The following is a 22,553-nucleotide window of genomic DNA, read 5'->3' on the forward strand; positions in this document are numbered from 1 at the left end:
AAAGACGGACGGATGGACAAAATTTTATTACATATGGCTAAACTTGCTTAAATATATATAAGCTAATATTTATGCATAATTATGTTTATGAATGCTTATATATATTTTTATGTTATATGTTTAGTTTAAGTACATAATATTGGGTGCATCATGGCAATCAGTTAGCTATGTGATGTCATCCAGTTCCGAATTATCCTGATACTTTCAGCGCTGTAATTAATTAGGAAGTGGCCGAAATTTGATTCTCAATATTATTCCCGGAAGGTTAAACAAGAAAGCGAGTATAATAAAACTTATTTATAGTAATAACGTCAAAAAATAATAATAATAATTCCAATCATATTTTATTTAACGAGGTCAGTTGATCGTTAAAAATTGTCTTTTGTAAAAATTGTAAAAAAGTTGTCTCCTTGAATTTCAGCTATGTCTCCCCAGAGGTTAATACCCACCCGTGCAACCCATGTCTTTCACACTATGAGTTCGTGAGGTCATCAACTCATCAATGAAAGAGTTGAGGACGTCGATATTTCTTCGCGAATAGATCGAAAAACGCAAAAGTACGGGTCCCTTTAACTTTAAAATTCCATAAAAATTGACAAAGGTGGAGGGGGCGTAAAGCCTTCACCTGGAAAATGGAAGCTAGCAGGTTCGAGTCCCGCGTGCGCAGATTGCCCTTCTGCAGAGCATGGCTGTTTAAGAACGTCCATTGTTGTTGCTCGATGTATTCCCCTGATGTCAAGGCCTTCAGTGCGCTGTTTTATGAGTGTTGAATACGAATTTAAAGAATGCAAAGTAAAAATTTCTAGAAAAAAAAACTTTTAAAAATAAAAATAAATAAATACAAATGGCGGACGAGCCCATTCCGTTTTTTCGCGCGAAGCTACTATGAAAGAGAAAATTTTCTCTCCGAAAGAGGGCGTGGAACTACGTCATCAGCATCTCTCGCTACATAGCAATTGGAGAAGAGTGAAGACTAATGACTGGCTGAACCCTGGCTGCATTTCTCATTAACCTCTTCGCGCCCTCATTAACCTCACCTCCGCTAGAGGGCGGACCGTCTGTGCACTGCTAATGACCCTATAGCCGTTACTTCAAGCGCAGGCCGGGGGAAAAAGATTGAACAACAATGGAGGATATTTTGAAAGATGATTTTAATTTATGACCGTTTAAAAATATCTACAAGCAAAATGAAGCGGAACGGATAGTTGAATTTTTGAAGAATACAATCACTTGGAAACGCACGTTCGCTATTTTAGTACAAATTACAAGTAGTAACGCATAGCAAAAAAGAAAGAGAGCATTTTAAAAATCAATGAGGGCATTATATTAATGTACCCTAAATAAATCTGATCGGAATTATTCCGAATGGTTCTCATTTCGAGTAGTTGATTCCGATTGTTTAGAAACTTTACTGCGTCACTATAAATTGGCAGAAATGCTGTATGTGAGCAACTCCTTCAATAAATAAATAAATAAACGCGATGGGAATTTATTTTTTTAGAACGTCTATTCCATCACATGAAAACTTCTAATGAGTCTTCGGAGTGACTATAGTCTAATATAAAAAAGTCCAATCTCGCAGCTAATTAATCGTAATCAAGCTTTCGGAATGAAAACCGATTTTCAAGCACTTCCTCCGACTCGGATGGACTAAAATATACCAAGAGGTTGAATTCGCCATGACAAAATCATTCGGCTTAGCCGCCATTCGACCCCTAGAAACCCAGGTGAACTTCTCAACGAGGAAGCCAACCCTTGGCCGACAAAACCCTTGCCCCAAACCCTCGCGAGATGCGGAAAGGTCGGCCCATCAGGGTACATGGTACAAGCTTAGAAGGGGGCAGCGTCCCGAAAAAAACATCTTGGACGGCGACCCACTACTGGGCAACGCAGCCAAGATGCATTCGCCTGCACACAAACCATCAATCCTTCCTTTACGTTTGAAGGAAGCTAAGACGGAGGGGAAGAGGGTCAGCTCTTCAAGGGTTTTAAGGGAGTTGGGAGGGGTTTCGGGTGAAATAGGGTCTGCAGAAGGGTGACGTCTGAAATATGAGGAGGCGGGTTCGGAGGGTGAGGGACAGGGAAATAGGGGGTGTTTTTCCGTTTCCGAAGGGTGGAAAGGGGCGGGGTTAGTCGACGTCTTGAAGACCTAGAAGGCCTCTGCCAGGGACGCGTGAATAGGAGGGAAAAGGTATAGAGAAGGAAGATGGCGGGAAACGATCTACGAACCCAATGCAGAGAAGTATTGGAAAACATGAGATACCCGAGTGAAAACAACTCATTTGCCCATAGCAACTCATTTTTGGGCTACATCCACATCTACATTTAACCCGCGAGCCACATCTAAGGTGTTTGGCAGGGATTGATCAATCACCAACATGCAGAATGCAAGAGGACCGAAATATTACACATAATAGTAAAATACACGAGCATATTCATGCAAAGACAAAACTTGCCAGTGGTCAGTAATTCCTAGAGCAAATCCATGCAAGGTTAGAAAAATGGAAGAAAAAATTATTCTATAGATATGCTTCCTTGTGACTATTTAATTTCAAAATTACGCTCATGATTGCATCCGCCGGTAATTATTTTACGGTAACATTTAATTTAACGATCTACAGCAGATATTCATTCTTATAGTAGCGCACGTTTGTGAAAGTAAATTTTATTCCTCCGGTGCATGTGGGTGATGGTTCACCCTCTGCCAAACACCTCTGTAGGTAGCTTGCAGGATAATGTGTAGTTAATGACTGTACATACTCGTGTCTTTATTCTGTCCGCTTTATGTGCTTTTTTCTTTGTTCATTTTTTTGTTTACTCGCGGACGCAACACGTGGTCTACCACAGGTACACGAAGGTGAGTTCGTTTTCGCTGAAGTAATGAAGGTGTACAGACGGAGGGGAAAAAATGAGAAAGAAAGCGGAAGAACTGACAAAGCGAATGGAAAAGGTGACAGCGCGTCGAATGGATCGTATTAAAAGAATAATCAGCGAAAATTATTGCACCGAGAAATCAAAAAAGTCACACTAAAAATACGTTTCTGCGTTTAAGCATACATCATGCCGGGGAGAGTGAAGTTCACAGGATGTAAATGCTCATGACGATGTCATTTTCATATCGTGCGACTGATGTCGATGCAAGCAGAACGAGAAATCAGCAAGAAAAATACACGACTTCCCGGAAACTATTCCATTGTTCATGTACCACTGACGGCATAAAAACATAGAATTTAGACGAAAACATCTTCAAAATAAAACCACTTAAAATGAAAGCTGTCAAAGATGACAGCAGGGAAGAAATCAAGATAAGAGGCGTGCAAAATGTGGTGCTGTACACAGGGGTCCCTCTCACAAGGCACGTGGCTCCCCAGAAATATTTTTGGCAAGTAGAAATTGTGGCGGCTACGTTTGCTTCACACAGCGCTGGGTACCAATTCGGTTTCTTATAAAAATCTCAAAATAAATTAGGATCCGTTTAAGTTATGAGATGACCGAGTCAAAGAAAATCCGGGGGAGAAACAATCCCATATTTGAAGTGGGGAGACCCCAGAATCCACGTACCTATGGGTCCTGCAGCAACAGCAGGCTTATACAATAGTAGTAGCATACAGTAGTATAATTTGTTAGTATATGTGACGTTTTTTTGACGGTGTGGTGTGCATGTGGGAGTCCAATGCATGCTGCATGCTGGTGATTGATCACCCCCTGCCAAACACCCTAGAGGTGGCTCGCAGGGTATTATGTAGATGTAGTGTTATAGATTAACCCTTTCTAACCACGAGGTGCTTCGGGGAGAAATTAAATTTCAAAACTTCTTCATTTTAAAAATGTGTCAGTTTTCTACTCAACCATAACCGTTGTTGGCAGCTGCATGGTTCTCCATTAAAATTTACATCACAAAAGAACACGTACTTTACATATTTCCTGAATAGATCTGAAAATGTATACATGTTTGGTGTTGCCTAGGAGCAACATTGGGTTATAAAGGGTAAATGATGAAATTTAATGGATCGACAGAGGTAGTACTGCAGAAGTAATAAGATTATTGGGATAAAAGAGAGGGCTGAATAGAAGAAGAATCGGTCACACCAAGAGACATGATGGTCTTAAGGCCGCTATACACGGTGAATGATCATGCGAATGATCATGCTGAATGATCACGTGATCATTCACAGGATCATGCGAGAAAAATAGAACATGTTCTAATTTTCATTGAATGATCATGCGCATGAAGGTTCATTCGCGAATTGTTCCGTCATACACGGTGAATGATCATGCGCATGATAATGCTGAATGATCATGCGAATGAAATCATTCGCCGTGTTTGGCGGCTGTCATGAAGAATTCCATCTCCACACCACCATAGTGTCATCGTTATGTGTTTATGTGCCTGTCTCTTTTTTCAATATCTATCTGTATTTATGTTTGAAAATTCGCCTGAGCCGACGGGTGTAATGTGAATTTGACATACATGTATTGCTTCTCCTCTCTAGACATAGATGGCTGGCATCCCATTGAATATTGGAGCAAACTCCCTCAGTAAGCACCATCCTTTTTTGCTCATCTCAAATCGGCGTGGTATCGTCTATCTATTGTGGTAACGTAGCCCTTTACCGCCCGAGCCGAAAACAAAACAGATGCGACTTTCGGGCCAATCATACCCCACGGGCAGAGCCAACAAGAAACACATGGCCCGCGCGAAAAAAAGAAATACAAACAAGTGAGCTCAGTGAGAGCGCAATTCGCGAGGGGAGCGGGAGGCTGGTAAGATGAGGCTGCGTCTTTCTAGATGCATCGCTGGCGATCGAACAAAAGACGATCTCTCTCGCCATGGCGACGGACTGAGGCGCGAACGTAAACACATGCAATGGATGAAACCAGTCCGCCAACGCCCGCTTCAACTATCACGTCTGTTTAAATGGAGGAGTGACTGTGGTTGGCGACCAGGTCAGCCAGATTCCTTTTAATAATTCGCCCACGGCCAGAACGGAAATAGCACATGCGCAGAAAGACCAGACAGAAACAGTGCGAAAAGCGTGTTGCTATCCGCGGAGACTTCCACAGCGCGAGTCGCACGGTTACGGCTCAAGCTATGGAATAATTACTCGGAAATCGCAGCCGATGTACTCGACGACAATGTTTACATACCCATTGAGTCCGTGAGAATCCCAGAAAAAGTTTTATTTAAGAGAGGCTTTGCGCCGTAAGTCGGGAAAGCTCTCGTATTAATCTTCACTCGCTGAGAAGTGGAGATCCGCTGGTTAGGAGTTTGAGACGTCATCAACTTATCTGCGAAAAGTACAAGGCAATGGATTTTTCGCCGCGAACAGCTCGATAAGTAGCCGACATATCGAAAAAATTAGAAGCAGAGGTACCTACATTTTTCACTAGGATCATAGGATATAGAGCCCAAAAGATATGATACCGGATAGGGTAGAGATTTTGATTACATTCGGTACTATAGGTCTATCAGGTTGACCAATAAAAGGAATAGCGCCACAATCGCTTACTTGAAAAATCATTTCTCTTTTGGCGTAATATTCTCAATTCTCGCAGTGTTTTATGTATCCATTTTTTACCGCAACTTGTTTTATCAAGGATAATCGCTAATACGACACTACAACTTCGATCATCATTGGCGTGACCTTGAAATTAAATTCAGGAATGAAAGAGGATAAATATCTTCCAATAGCATATATTCCGTTTCTACACTGACTGGGAAACTTTTCAGCCATGGTATACCAACTGATGAAGCTAGCACATTTCGCCAAATGTAATTGATAAAAATAAGGAGAGAGTTTGACGAAAAAAGTAATGAAGGTACTTGGAGCAGTCTTACAATTCGAGAGTAGAAAATTCAGTCTAACTAGGAATGCCAATGTATCACCGTAGATGAGCGAAGATAAATAGGCTAATCTCAGATTTATTTTAAAATATAAGCAAAAAACAGCACATTTAAATAGTACATGATGCTATCTAGGAAGTTAACATTTCCCAAGAAGAATAACGTAACAGTATGTGATTCATGTATTTCATCGTAATACATTCTCCAATAGAATTATCACTTTATTTTCCTCGTACAACGGGATAATGAACATGAGAGATATTTCCCTGAAAACCCCTAATCAAAGCCTATTTGTCTATTTCCGAAGAAAAATATACAATACAAAGAACAAATTGTGCAAAGAATCAACTTTGGGCATTTAATTACTTATCGGTCGATATCGTCCACGATATTAATGGATATTAGTTGGTTATTCCAAAAATTGGTGCAATCTGCCTTGAATAATATGGCGAGGGGGAGAGAATTTTGAAATATTACAAGGAAATCGCACCAGATATACTCGAATGTAACGATTACACGCCCATTCATAATGTAAAAATCCGACAGAAAACACTATTTCAAAAAGAGGTTATTGGAGGTCGGGAAAGCTCTCGTATTAATCTTCACTCGCTGGGAACCGCTGACTCGCTAGACAGGAGTTGGTGACGTCATCAACTTATCTCCGAAAAGGTCAAGGCCGATAACTTTTCGTCTCAGAGAGCTGGATAAGTAGCCGACAGATAGAAAGGCATAAAAATAGGAGTCTCTTAAATTTTCAAACTGTATCATGATCGAAAACAAAATAAAATTGAGAACTTCAGGCTTGATTTTGTGAAACCTCTCCATATTGGAAATAAAGGAGTAAAACTTTGTCAGGTTCACTATTATATATTATAATTATTAAATGTTATATTAATATAATAGTGAACCTGACCAAGTTTTACTTCTTTTATTTCCAATACGTAGAGGTTTCACAAAGTCAAGCCTGAAGTTCTCAATTAATATATAATAGTGAACCTGACATAGTTTTACTCCTTCATTTCCAAAATAAAACTGTAGACCGAGTCCACGCAGATGTTGCGTAGTGTTTGACGAAGATAAGTTTTCGCACGTGGGGACTGTGTAAATGGGGCGTGGAACTAACAAGAAGTGGGCGTTTCCCTTCGAGATGCAGTGAGTCGATTTCGAGGTGGAATGGCTCGCTTCCGAGCGGGAGAGATCTTGGAAAGCGGGAGGTTGGCACCACTGGCGGCCTCACGCGACAAGAAAAGGACAAAGGGAAGCGGTGGAGGGGGGAGAAGCAGGTAGGAGGAGAGGGCGAAGAAGCCAGTGATCTCTCTCGTGGAGCTGTACGGAAGACAGCATCGAACTCTCGGCAGCGGCGAGAAGACCCCCTTTGACTTACCTGCGCAGTAAGAGTCTTGAGGTTACATATGTTACCCACGCGTCGAAATTCCCAGCCAAAACATGAGAGTTACGGGGAATTTTCAACCCCATCATTTCGGATGTGAATGAAAATGAATTCTCTTTATCGGTGTGGACGTAAAAACTAAAGCCCTCTATTTATTTTTTCCCTAGATAATATGCTGTTTAAATATTTTAAATTTATAATCAGAAGATTCTAAACTTAGCCCGTATTTGCCACTGGTATTGTATAAGGTGTAGCATCAATTTAGGTTTTCCAGTGATCGATGTTAGAACGTAGGTTTCCGCGGCGATGGTTTGATCTCTGCATTTCGTTAGGGTCAAACAAGCTGATGCGGAAGAAAACCCTAAAGAAATGCAGACATCTTTCCATTGATCGATCCAGCAGAATTTTACTCGCAAGGCCAACTCATAGCATGTTATTAATTTGCATTATTATGCATGGCTTTGCTATAGGAATTACAAACGGTAAGCAAATTTTACCTTTTCATTTATTATGCGTAATATAGTTTATGACCGTGGGGTGTGCATGAGGCGGTCGTCTTGCATGCTGCATTTTGGTGATTGATCACCCCCTCCCAACACCCTAGTGGTGGCCCGCAGGGTATTATGTAGATGTAGATTACTCGGAGATTCCCGACAGATACTCAGCATGAATTGGCCGAAGAATTGCCAGGAAGGAGGAAAACAAATACCAACGCAAGCCGCGAAAAAAAACGAATGCCGAAACGCAGTACCTAATGTCAGGGCCGCCTCAAGGTTCGTACGCTCGGGGCAGTTTCATACGAGGAGGACGACTGATAAAAATATCGGCCATGTTTCCAGCTGCTGCTCTCAGCATGTTTCTGCTGCCGGAGATTTTATATCCGCGGTTTTAAATTCGCATTTCGGCCATGAACTACATTCGAATAACCTTGACGATGAAGAATCACCATCATGAATTCAATAAAAAACGGCATTTTTTCATGGAATGGCTATGGAAAACATAGAGCATTTCATATCGATATTCGCTTACATCTCTCCGCATTCTCTTACGTTAGCTAGGGGGTGAAGGCTTAATCTTTTACCGCGCCTACAACTACTCACATAGATACTGTGCGGTAGCACATTCCTCGCATATTCATAGCCATAATGATGTAACAGTGGCATGCAACAAATCCAGATAATCACTACCTTACGGAATATCTGAGAAGTAATCAATTGGAATACGACAGGTAAATATAAGATAACCTAAAGTGGTTATGCAATGTAAACTACATTTGAAGAATAACTCAAGCGAAACAAGCCTACGGCATTTAATCATAATGCACAAAATATTGGTTTATACAATAAACTGTATAGATAAGCGAAATAAAGTTTTCAAATATATTACAAGGCTTAAATTGAGTAACACGAAGATATTAAACTCGGTTACGAGGAGGAAAATCTAATTCCAAGAATTTTCCAAGAGCCTCTCGTACGATTCGCGCGATTGAACTCGCTCATTGTTTTTGTTGTTGGTTCTGATTGGTTTTCATTTCCTTATAACAATGTGTCACCCTTTTTCCGCCATTGAAACCAACAATCAGCGTACGCGATGGCTTAAGATAATTGTAGACTATATCTCAAATCCGTCGAAATCTCAGTTTGAAGTGTTTCCAATACCGTAGGTGACCGAACTGGGACGTTACTTGCGTAATTAGTACAGGCTGTATCGCATTGACAGGCCTTTTGTGATTACTCATAGTCAAAGGCGATTCTTACATGAAAATTTAATCCTAGAAATGTACAGTCCAGACTAAGTTGGCATAAATTTTTGAGGAATTTCCGCAATTTTCAACAAGAAAAACTGGAAAATGTGAAAATAATCTACCGCGATAAATAAATTAGCCGTTAGAGTAAGTAAAAAAGTGTTTTTGGCCTCCGATTTTGGGTTTCCCTCGCGTTAACGAATAAACGTAACTGCCAACATTGATTAGAAGGCAAAGGCACTGAATTTTCGAGTATCACAACGAAGTGCTCAATATATTACAAAAATTGTCGTCAGACAAGGATTGTCGTCGTGAATTGTAATGGTCATTCTAATTTATTTTTTAATTAATAGCTCATAAAGTTGAAAATAAAACCATTCCAAATCATTATAAAAACCGCAACAAACATTTCCTAAAAAGTGCAGAAAATCTTCTGGCGTTGTCAACTCAATGAAGGGGTCCATCTCCAACGTTTACGTAGCTCGCTTTGCCACAGTCTTTAACCACAGATTAAAGACTGTAGCCGGTTGATGATTCGAGAAGAATTTGTCCATATGATCCACCGTGAAAATCTCAAAGTTTTCGTCGAACACCTTATTACATGCATGTGTCTCATTCCATCTCCTCGGTGGTAGTGAGTTTACGTGCGTATCCATGGCAACGCGCGCCTCTCCCCACGACATTGTTGTGGCCCCAACCTGTATGCGACAACCACGCCTCCCAAGTCTCGTCGCGACTCACAATCAAGAGCCGTTGACCGAAGCATCCACTCGGAGAAATACGAATTTAAAAGAAAAACAAAAGACAACAGACACCGCACCGGCACCGGTTCGTCCGGTCTAAAAGGGAAACTTTTTTACGACTGGTCTCCTCAATCTTATCTCTTCCAATTTCCACACGTCATTAATACGGCCGATCGCTCCGATACGCGGCGTGTGTGTTTTTTTTCTATATCCACATCCCGAAACATCGATGGGAGGAAAAGAAACTTTTTGGCGGTTCAATCGAACAACGAAGTGCTTTGAGGCCTATTCAAACAGTCTTACTCCCTTCTATGATTTTATTATCCGACCGATAAGACTAGGACTGAGTTGTAGACGAATTTTGTCGTGGGATGTCACGTGAAGAGAGAAAAAAGTGAAGACCGCATTGGACAGATCCGCGGGAACACAATCGCATTCCTCTATTAAGATGAAATGTCACTACCTCCTCAAATACAGCTCGTATTTTGATATTTTAGAGACGTATTACTCGAAACAAACTTTTTGAGTAGGGATTGGTAGAGGGCGGGTGACGTCTATACTTTGGACCCAACATACCTCGAGAGTCAATGGTAACATGATATTGAGTTACGTGACTTGCATACGATTTGCGAATGGTACACGGTTGCTGTGCATTTGTGCAAGTACAAAAATCATTCATAGGAAGCTCAGTGACCTTTAATTGGTAAGTATAAGAAAAGTTTCAAATATTTTAATACACTGTATGGATGGCGAGGAGAGGCAGCTTTTAGATGGGATACGGAGGAGACAGAAGGTATGGATGGAGTTAGTGCTTAGCGGTGAGGGGATGTTGAAAATGGTGTTAGAGGGTAGAATGTTAGGGAAACGAGGGAGGGGAAGGAAAAGAATAGGATTTTTAGATAGATTGAAAGAGAGTAGGCCTTACTGTGAGTTAAAGAAGGCAGTGCTGGAAGGAAAGCGAGGCTCCCAGATCACTTCTTACGTACTCCATGGAAACCTACCTTAATCGGTAGAATACTATAATAAATAAAATTTCATTTTTATATGTGCCAAATGTTTCCTCTTGAGCTCATAGATGCTTTTCTTTATCACGATACGTGATACATATGATGGTTAAAATTGTTTACTGAAGAGAGTGCTAGCTACACGCACACTTCTGACTAACGAACTTACGCCCTCATCTTTAAATTTTCCTAGTAGAAAGAGTAAATTTTTAAGTGGAGAATTTTTGTTTCTTGCAGAAGGCAAATGGAATTGGTTATTTAGTAGTGCTCCCAGTTTCATTTCAAAAAATTGTTCAAAATCGTCAAATAAGCGAACCGATTGTCATCCCACCCCTACCCATAAAAACTGCTTGTTAATCAGCAGAGTGATTAGCCTATTGCATTCCAAAACGAATGATTATCATTCATAACTGATTCGAGGCCAAGCGAAATAATTTTTTCCTTCACCGAACCTAATTTTTTCAAAAGATTTCTCAACAATTACGTTATTTATGTGTATTTGATTCGTTGAAATTATTCTCCTTTTAAAGCCTATTTATACGGTACATTAACCCGTGCGACATAATATCTCAATGTGTGAGCGCGTGAATGAACACGAAAATGCACCAGGTAGCCACCCAACTTGTGGGACTGCACGAACAGAAAATAGAACCTGTTCTAATTTGCTTCATGTATTAGTGCATGTTCCGTTCCGGTCCACCAAAATCGTTCATGCAATCACACATTAACTCGTACGTGTTTACTATACCGTGTAAACAGGCATCTAAGCTAAGCAGATTTCCTAGCAATGGCCGAGGCTGAGGAAACGACAATCGGCAGGCTGATTTTACGATTTATAATAATTTATTGAAATTAAATGAGGAGAAATTGCACCAAATAACTTCTAAGTAGCCATTTCTATTTGCCTTCTGCACCTAACAAAAAATACGACATTCAAATCGCTGAGTTAAATTTCTTAGCCTCGCCTTATTAAATGAGGACGGTTGTGAGAAATAACTCTAATGTGAGCTGACACCGGGTTTCCCTCCCCCATTCTCCAAATAAAATCTTCCACCACTTAATCATCCATCACTATGGCCTTCGTCGGCCGGTGGAGTCTCCCGAGATTGTTGACCCCATCCTCCTACAGCTGACGGTTTCCATGACGACCACGAAGGAGAAGTAGCAGCCGATCCTCGTTATAGACAAATACAAAATTAGTCATTAATTTTTCAATATCTAACTGATGACTTTTCTCTAAAATATCTGCGTGTTGAATGACTATAGATGGGAGATCACAACGATCGCAAGAACATATACATGCATTCGTGTACGTCTAATTGTTCGCTGGTTACAAAACACGATGCAATGACCGATAGAGTGCTGTTTCTAGGTGTTATGCATATCAATTTTTAAAAATACGTATGTACCATGAATCAAAAATGCTTACCAACGAATTGAGTGGCGCTACTTATTCCCTTAAACAAAATTTAAATCTCTCTATTGATGTATATCGTTTAAGGTCGTGTAATTATAGGTCAAAATTTGTATGTAGTGCCTATACTCTAGGATGTCGTAACCCTCATTGAAGATATTTTTATGTAATTAATGGAAAAGCAAGGAGAACGGTTACATTTACGGAGTACTAATTTATTTACTTCAGACGATGAAGCGCGGTATTTGAAAAGACTGTATTCACTGTAATACTATCTTCTGATTAAAAAGTAAACAAATGCATGTCTGCTATCATGTCACCCTGGTTCTTGAGCTTGTCATTAGACTAATATGCAAATACAACTCTCCTCCAATATCATAAGTGGCGCATAACGATTGGTTTGAAAACTTTTTTTTACTCATACTAGTACGTGTGTGTTGAATGACCAATGTATTCACATCGCGCAGAGCAAACTGAAGATAGCTTTTAAAGGTCTGAATGAATTCTTCTCGGGTTTCCGACCGGGTTAGAGTCTGAATGTTGTAGGTCGACGTTTCGACGACGATGGTGTAAGGATCAAAATAATCATCATCAGCCCTGAAGATGTTGGTAAAGTCTCCCAACGAAGCGTCGTCCTGCAACATGCAGGCCCTAACCCGGTTGGAATCCCGAAAAGAATTAATTCACCGGGAAAAACTCGGATTCTTTCAAGGATTGCCTCACGGATTTTATCTGCGTTTCACCGCCAACTTCTATTTATCCTTTTCTATCCACCGTGGAGCCAATAACATTCGAGACGTATCCGAATTACTGGTTAGGAATGACAACCTGAAGAGGGATGCTGTGGCTTACTTTTTTTTCAATCTGCTCTCAGCGAGGGCGTCATCCCAGCGGGTCCAGGGACTTCTTTAAACGCCTTCCCAGTCGGTCCCGCCTCCAGGAAACCACGAGCAGCGGTAAACACTGAAGAGTGACGGAGACTTTCGCCGCGACACACGCCCAACGGCGACTCAAAAGGGTTCACACGAAATATTAGTCCCAAAATTAACACAGGATACGACACAATCCAAAAGACCAGCGAAGTCTACGAAAACATACGACAGTTACTGAGAGTTTCGCTTGCATATGATATGGGCGCCAAGAGTCAACTTCTGACACTTGAGAGAAACACAAGGGACACGAACGAAGAACACAATAAGACACAAGCACAAAACACAAAAAAGAGAAACTTATTTTTTTGAGTGCAAACAAGTCTCCAAAATCAACGACAGTTATATTATCATTCACCTGGTCGGTTACACTCTTGACGACAACAAAGGGCACTGCCACATGAAACTGGACGCCTTAGCACCAAAAAATCTGAAAAAAGGTCCCCAAAACACGCGAAAGATGCATCAGCGGCTCACTTGGAGAGCCTCACGTCCACGAAACATCCGATAGTCTGGCACATTATATCATCCACCGGTTCGGTTACACCCTCCACGCCTCCTGCAAAGAGGGCCGCAATAGGATATGCTGCCAATGCCACGATTCGTTTAGCGTTACCCAGACATGTTGTTAGGCACCAAGGAGAGGTCCCCGAGCACCCATGCTTATCTCCAACTAGCACACCACCTAAACAACCTGCGCGGGACGCGATAAGATGAAATGGAGTCTCGTACGTAAGCGATAATCCACGTAGCACACTATTCCAAAAACGTTCAGGTGAAACTTGGCACCGATAAACTTTCAACACAGCACCTTTGACCTCAGAGGAATAGTAACTAACAGTTTATTCCCGAAGAGGGAGTATGCACGAAAGAAGCCGGTAGTGAGAGCTCAGGAAGCTCTGCAGGAAAACAGAACGATAGTACGTCAAGAACTTCTCACCAGCTTCGCGCGTTCAACACTGAAGGCGCGACCGCGCGACGGCCAAGGAGGAGAGCAGGGAGAGAGGGGAGGAAACTTTACCCCTCCACTCGCCGTTGCCGTGACAACAACCTCCCCTCCGCCCCCGCCTCCTCCTCCTCGCCACTACCCCTCCTCCTATCTCCTCACGTTCGTAGGGACTGGTTCCTTCCTTCACCTCAGCAGCCAGCCTCCTCCTCACGGCCTTGCTACAGACTTTTCCCCTCCACCCGTGCGAGAGGTCCACCAGAGAAGAACGGCTTCGATCCCCGCAGCGTCGTGAAGGGGCATGCTACTCCAAACACAGCTTTTCCTCGACCGTTTCTTACTACGATGGCTTCTTACCAGTGGGAAAGATGCAGCGCGGAGCCGAGATAAGGCACTTACATATATAGGAGGCACGGAGCCAGGAAAGATGTAGCGGGTTAGAGTAAGGATGTAAGGTCTAGAAGGAAAATCCAAAATAATTATGTACCGTCGGTTAACTACACCAAACGAAGAATAAACGTAGTCTTTTTTCATCCGAGAAAACTAAATTTTGACTAAATCATCTTGAAAAAAATTAGTTTTTGACCATTTCCTGCAATATTTTAAGTGACGCATTATCTCCGACAAATCAAAATATTTTACAATAATTTTTCACCTTACTAAAACTTTCAGCGTACTAATACAGTATATGAACACCAAACAGACATTATGTTTCATCTTCTTTCCCCATTACACCAGTTTTGGGAAACTTTTTTAAAAATCTGTTTTCAAGAATTTGACGAAATTTCGAAGCCTACACACAGTTTTTTTCAATATCCACGCGTCTAAAAATCAAGAGTTTCATTAATTTTGCCATAAATTTAGTTTGCATAATGCGAGAAATATATATTCTCCGTTGGTTCTCACCAAAGAGACATTAGTTTTTGTGATTTGATTACTGTGGGCATTATTTCCGGAATCCTCCTGAATTTAAGAAAAAAATGAACTTTATGCCAATTTCAGTACTGAATATGGTACTATTTTGAAAATAATTTCGGATCTGAGACCCTGATCTCAGTCCCCAATTTTTGATACTTGATAGAAAGTAGAGAATAAAAGTTCCCGGACTGGTTGCCTCCCACAGGCGGTATTGCGGGAAGTCGCGACAAGGGAAAAAGTTTTAGGGTCCCTCCCCTGGCCCATGGCGCCTAGGGTGGACTTCCTTTCAACGACATGGCGATAAAGCCCTGTTTTAAGATCGAATCATAGCGATAAATCTTTGAGTGCCAAAGGTATACCAAGTTCCACACGATTGATAAATATAAAGAACATGTTTCCTGAGAAAAATAAACCCCACAACAGAAATTACTACGGCTAAAAAGCTTAGAGTGTATCCTCCCCTATGAAAAAATTGTATAAACCTGTTTCAAAATTTTATACATTCTTATACATTGCCATGGTAATGTATAAGAACGTATAAAAATTTGAAACAGGTTCATACGATTTTTTCATAGGGGCTCGTTCGTAACGCAATCTCGGTTAAATCACCAAGCGCGATAGGCCCAAGTATCTGCATGCACTGCAGTTGTATCGGTACTCGCCTTTACCCATGGACATCGATGCTTCAAAACTAAAATATTGAGGACAAAGTACTCGGTATCACTGAGGGTTTTGTCTGTTGGATTGGATACGAAGATGAATCACGAGTACATGTAATTGTCAGTGGAAGAGGAATCACGCGTACATGTAATCGTCAGTGGAAGAGGAGAGGAGAGGTACCGTAGCAAACTGTGAGTAGAAAGAAATATCTACTCGGTACTGATAAATATCTGTATCAGTTGTAATTGATATCAGAGAGTAAATGTTTACCCTAACTCTTCTCATCCGCAATGCGACCTTGGTCGCTATTTGGACTGTTTTTGTAGGAGTGTTATAAGCAAGTAAACAAGAAAAATGCAAGTAGCAACTTCCCTTGGATACCACGAGGGTGAATAAACGGCTACATTGTTTTCCATCCGGAAGTGCAGTCTCTCAGTAGATTTCTGGTTCGATTTCTACGCAGTACTGTATGAATAAATGTGTCGGTAATTGATAGCCGGTTTCAATCTCTTTAGCGTCTAGGAGAGGGGAACATTCTATGGTAGATACTGCACGAAATCGAGTTACGGTATGTAGAGGCACGCGCTAACGAAGGTCACTCCTATCGATGAATTAACTCAATAACCGACATGAGATGGATAAAAACCACACGATGGACCACGATCCCTACAAGTGAAATACATTTCTGCGAACGATAAAAGACGTAAACAGAATTCAACGCGCTTAAAAACCGGCCTCGGTGGCAAGGCAACTTCTCCTTTGCTAACAGGGTTTTCTCAACACCTAGGATATAAATGCTGGTGGACAACCACCTCGTTAATTGCTATAGTATATGGATAACCCGATTTCGTTATAAAATCTGGCCATTCACTTTCCATTTCCAAAGATGTTGATTCGTACTAAAAAATATGTATTGTCATTTACCTTCCACTTAGGTTAAGATCCGTAAACAGTTCAACAGTGCCAATTCAATTCTTCACAGTACTATGTACTCTTTGTATGTATGTATGTACTCTTTGCCTGTTTATAAAATTTTGCCGCCACTATTCACATTGAAACCATTTACAGCTCTTAACAACCGTAAATAAACATCCATGGAGATAATAAACACTGATTCTTGAATGAAAATTTACATGTTAAAATGCACTTTTCAATGCATAAGAGGGGATTTCGCGAAGGATTACCGCGTATAAAATGGCAAATTCAGTTTTTTCGCGAAATAAGAAGAGAGGACCCTGGGGCAATACGGACCACTGCAGCGTATCCTTGTCCTCCAACTACGATAACCTCCTGGAGACCTTGAGGGGGGGAGATTATAAACCTCGAGGCGAAACAACAGCGTGTTCCCTACACCCCCCCTCTGTTGCGAGGAATATGTATAAATAAAAAAAAGAGAAGGTAAAATCTTACGCGATCTCTCCTCGCCTCTACTCTCTTCTCCGTCCCAAGGTCACTCACAGTCCCAACACGCACCATCATCCAACTCTTCCGATATCTTTCCTTTCCACCCGCTACTACCTGACGCTTGTAATGTGCACAGGGAAGCAGGAGATCTTTTAAAAGGATTAGAAATAAAATGGGATCGTTCATTTTATTTTATTGTGGATTCAAGAGCGTACTCAGGACCAAAACTAGAGGGGGGCAATCCGTGGTCGTTCAAGTTATAGCACAGAAAATTGAAAATTTTAAAGGAACTCAAATCTCAAGAAAATTATTACAGCATTTTATTAGTCTTGAAATTGATTGCTGAAAAATCAAATATTTTTACTTTAATTACATACTTTATAATAATATCTTTTTTCTTGGATTTAAAGAAAATTTGTTCAAAACTTTCGCTTTGAACTACATTTACTTATGCTTCTAGGGGGGCAGCTGCCCCCTCCTGCCCCCGTCTGGATACGCCCATGTGTGGATTTTGATAGAGGTGAAGAAATATGCAACGAAAAATTTTATTATTATATTAAACCGTAAAATTTTTCCATATATATTTTATAAACCTCTAGCGCAATCCACAATAAAAGAAAATGAATGATCCCATTCAATTGTTATTTGCTTTTGTTTTCCTGCCTCCTTGTACGTATTGCGTGCGTCAGGTAATAGCGGGAGAATAAGATTAATATGCAATAATACTTTTCGTTATATACGAAGCAATTTATCAAGAGCTTTTGTCAGGCTAAAGAAAAATTATTTAATATTTTTTTCTATTTATTTTATGAGAAAAGCGTTGTTTTGTAGCATTATAAAATAATATTTATATAATAAATATTTTATATTTTTATTAAGTAGGCATCTATATGTATAACAAAATATACTTATTGCATACTATTTTTAACATAATTAACCAATTTTTCTTCTCATGAATAAAGAAAATAATTTATAAAATAAAGAAAAATAATTTTATTACGTAAAGTACTTCACATACAAGGAAAAATGTCGGGCGCATATGCCACTATAGTACTTAATTTCCAACGACACGAACCCGAATTTTTGTAAATGAGAATTTGCTCAACGTTCCCCAACGTTGCATATGAGATAATTTTTCAGAACTTTTATCAGACTCTAAGTAAAATTACTTTCATCTTTTAGTGCATGAGAAAAACGTTCTGATAAAGAATTTTTTGTTGTTATTAGTTTCTTCTTTTTGGTGCATGAGAAAAACATTGTTTAATAAAAGTTTTTTTGAATCTTGTGATTACTGCTATATTTTTTGTGATCACTAACCCAGGAGAAAATGTAGCGCAAGGGGGGCGTTAAAGAAGATCCCATCGGAAAGTGAACGAAGAGTCCCTCAAGCGGTGAAGGTGGTGCTGTTGAAGCGTCGGAGTGGCGAAAAAGTGGAACATCGTGGTGCGTCCACAAACGGAGAAATAGTCGACATTAGAGGGTTCAGAATTCAATGTGCGAAGACAGAAAATTACACGCAGAAAAATAAAATTTTCACGGAAAATCATAAAAGGAATGGTAAATCGAGGGCTTTCCGTAAAACATAATATATGTACTTTGATACAATGGAAAATATTGGCTACACGAGAATTCTGTAGAAATTTAATCAAAAAAGCTCTGGAATTATGTTGAATTCAAACGGAAATTGTAAGGAATTCCGCATAAATTCCTCAAGTAAGTATTTTTCCATAATTTTGGAGCCCTACGGATTATGTGGAAACTGCTAAGGAATTCTGATGAATAGCAACAAAAATAGTAAGGAATCCTGTAAAAATTCCTTTTAAAAAGTTTTTCAATATTTAAGGAACTCTACAGACATTATGTAAACAATTCTAGAGCATTCGAGGAAAAGTTTTAAGAAATTTCAAAAGAGTTCACTAGCAGGGTAAGCACAATTCCATAATATCTACTTTATTTTCTCCGGTCACCAGCAGAGGGGCAAACAGCAGGACGCCCATATGACTCCCGTCAAAATATTAGATGGCGGTCGGTCTCTCTCTATAATTATAACCTGGAGGGCGCTAATGAGTAAGACGAGACTTAATGGAATAGAGAAAGCAGGACTCGGCGGTGCCTATTAGTTTGGGGCAGCGATTGAAAGAGAGAGACTTAAGTTTAGAAGCCAGCACTGAAATGTTTGCAAACACAGCTTTTTAAGTTTCATCACTAACACTATAGTGAGGAGTTCCGCTCGCCTAAATCACCTGGGACACCGCCACTCAAGTTTTCGGGAGAACTGCCTTTTAAAAGAACAACGACATATTTCATTAAGGTATCCTCTCTAAAATGGAGTTTTTAAGCAATATTTGAAAGCTTTTTCCGGATTCATAAAATGGAATTCGTGTTAAGGTCTAATACGCCCAATGTAAACAGACTGTTTACTTGATATTTTATTGAATTTAAAAAGAAAACTTTAATGTTTCCTGTTCATGAAAAGATAACTTTCTAACTCCCTCCGAATACCATATTTAGGGGATAAATTTTAAGCGTACTCTGCAGATAGAGGTGTAACTAGAGGGAGAAACAATGTGGTGCCTGAAATTGTCTATCTGATCACTACTATAACGTTTCTTTTTCCTCTTAACTTCAATTATCTCGTTAATACCAATTTCAAACACCTTTTTTAGTTCTTTCGGCGAAAGCATCGGGAGCGGCGACGCACAACCATACTCCCCCTATTCTCTGTTCAGCGCCGTCAACAATTACCGTCCATTGTCACTTGACTCATTGTTTTTCTCCCATTAATTGTTACATTGACATTAAACTGAACATTAATTGTTGAATTACGGACAGTTTGACTACAATTCAGATGCTTTACGTGCACGAGTAACTATTTCCCGGCGATATTTGAGCATGAAGTTTTCGTGGGCAAGCATCCGGATAAGATAATTGAAGGTATTTGAAGGACCGTTAATCTCTATTGATTAATTTGTTTGAAACTTTACGCAGATGAAGAATATTTTTTGAAGAAATTAGTTGACTTATGAAACGACAGGAAAAATGAAAACATTAAAATATTGTTTTCATTCAGTTATTTTCTATCGCCTCTGTGCTGTATCCTCAAAGTGTTCGAAGATTCCCAGCATAAAGAGTCACGGTAATGCATGAAGCCATGGTGTCGTTTTTGCTCCTTCTTTACCTCTCAAACAAGCCATAAATCAATTCGGGAGAAGCGGTATAAAAGAGAAGGCGCCCCCGCAAGCAGGTACTGAGGAACCCGACAACGGTAACTACCAATCCAAGGACTCACAGAGGAAAAGACCTTTTTGTGAGCATATACCGTTTCCTGTAGAAAGAAAAATATGAAGTCCCCTTACGGATAGAGTCTTTCACTATAGGGTTATTACATGCCTAGGACACAGCGGGGAGAAATGAAGATATCACTCTCCATGAAAAATAATAACGCTTTAAAAGAGACGAAAGCGAGGTAGCGGGAACGAACGAAAATCGAAGGACTGCTTGGATTTTTACTTAAAAGTATTCTACTGCTTAAGGTAAATTTGCAAGGAGAATCTTATAATTGCTCCGACCGCATCCACTACCATATTTAACTTCCGTCTTCAAATCACAATCCGGCCTACTCCCTTTTATTGTCTATATAATATTCACTTACAAGAGCGGATGCAGGATTATTTTCAGGGGTGGCACAAGGGTCTGACAGGTCTCCTTATATTTGAGATGAAGAAAAACATACAATAATAATGTACGAAATATTCTTTTTATGTTAATATGAAATATATTAATATGAAATTAAATTATTGAGGCTCAGTAATACTCAAAAGAAAACGAAAATAATGTAAAGATATAATATAAATAATACAATAAAGGAACATAGCAAAACTAAACGAACCTAATAATAAGTAAATCGTATTAAAATTCTTGTCTATTTGTTAAGCGTTTTGGGGGGGGCACGTACCCTATATCCTTCTATATTCACTTCCTCCTCTTTCTACGCCTACCTGGCATCTAGCACGGTTTATAACATCCCCACTCAGCTCTGTACTTGCTCCATCCAACTTTTCCGCATCTCTTCCAAAATCTTTATCTCCACGCTCGCCATGTATAGATACAACATCGTTATTTCTCGTCCTACACGTCCACTTCACCTTCTCTTCAAAAATGAATAACACAAACAAGCTATACGGTTCAAATTGCGCATAAACTTCTTTCGTGGTGATTTTGCTCGGAGTAGTGCGATAATTGTGGTTAGAATAAATTTTTAATTCCAAAATGTAAATATGACTTCAAGTAAGAATGTCGATGTGGTAGAACTGCTCTATCATGAACTACAGAATGAGTAGAAATGATTAAATGTTGTTATCACTATGATGACGAATAGTTTTAGGGTGCTTCTCTATGGAAGATAGGCATCGAAAAAAGGGTAATTTCTTTCATCAAAGAAAACGAAAGGCATTGATTACCCACCCTTCGTTACCCACCATTAGTGGGTATTCTTATGGGTATTAGTGGGATATCCACCGTTAGTATCATTAATACACAAATTATTTGGTTCTAGAAATCCCAGTTTAGACGAATGGCAATGGTCAATTTTAACCTCATTTGAAAAAGGCCAGATTGGCACCCATGCGATGCCACTCCACGTGACGTCACAGGGACCTAGTTTCTATACGAGTAGACAGGAGTTTTACATCGTCTGAGATTACCAATGCATGCATATGGCACAGAGCTCATGGGAAACATCTCTTAATAATCACTCATTAAAATTGCCTATGGTCGGAAAGATTCCTTCATTTGATAGGGTATCAATAATTCTTATTTAAGCCAAGCGCTACCTACTAGCAGCCTGCATCGTAGCAGCGCACATAGCCTCGCACCAAGGTGGCCTCACAGGGCGGCAGCCGGAACCAGAATGACGTCACACGGCGTTTTCCCAGCATTCATACTTAGCCGTCGCGTTTTCGCGCGCTCGAAAATTTTCACTTTTCGTTAAATCGCGAAAAATAGATATCGTCATTTAAAAATCTAAAAGCGTGAAATACGTACTCCAGGAGTAATAATCTTTCGATTGAGGCAATAGAAAAGAAATAGGAAACCACCCTATTATAGCAACGAAGAAATCAAGGATGAAGCTTTCGATACGTGGTCATGCTATAGAAGAATGATGAGGATCTAATAGATCGACCGGGTTAGTAATGATAAAATACTAAGAAGAGTTGGAGAGACGTGAAGCTTCGTGAAAATCTTAAGAGAACAATAAATAAAACAATCCAATCGACCATATCTTGACGCACGATGGCCCGATTAAGACAATTGTCGAGGGACAATTAGATGGTCATAATGGGAAGGGAAAGGTTATAATAAAACGTATAGAACAGGTAAACAAGGAAGTAAAAGAGAATAAATACGTAGGTGTGAAAAGATTATCTGATTGGGGAATTGAGTGGAGAGCTGCGTCAAACCAACTTAGGATTTTTGACCACTGACGAAAGTTTTGATGCACGTTAAAAACTCGATAATGATAGTGTTCATCGTTATGCAACTTTAAAAAAAGTGGGA

At 40.0% G+C, this 22,553-nt stretch overlaps 1 protein-coding gene across 1 annotated transcript in view; it reads right to left on the bottom strand.

The window, feature by feature from the left end:
• The window catches only part of LOC124163432 (semaphorin-5B), a 318,709-nt gene extending 304,696 nt beyond the window's left edge, over positions 1-14,013 (bottom strand). Inside the window, exon 1 of the mRNA XM_046540342.1 lies at positions 12,993-14,013. The gene's annotated coding sequence lies outside the window, so the exon portion shown is untranslated. The remainder of the gene's footprint in view (positions 1-12,992) is intronic.
• Between the last annotated feature and the right edge of the window lie 8,540 nt (positions 14,014-22,553).

This window comes from Ischnura elegans, chromosome 8 (genome assembly GCF_921293095.1).
Source record: "Ischnura elegans chromosome 8, ioIscEleg1.1, whole genome shotgun sequence".
NCBI classification, from domain to species: domain Eukaryota; kingdom Metazoa; phylum Arthropoda; class Insecta; order Odonata; family Coenagrionidae; genus Ischnura; species Ischnura elegans.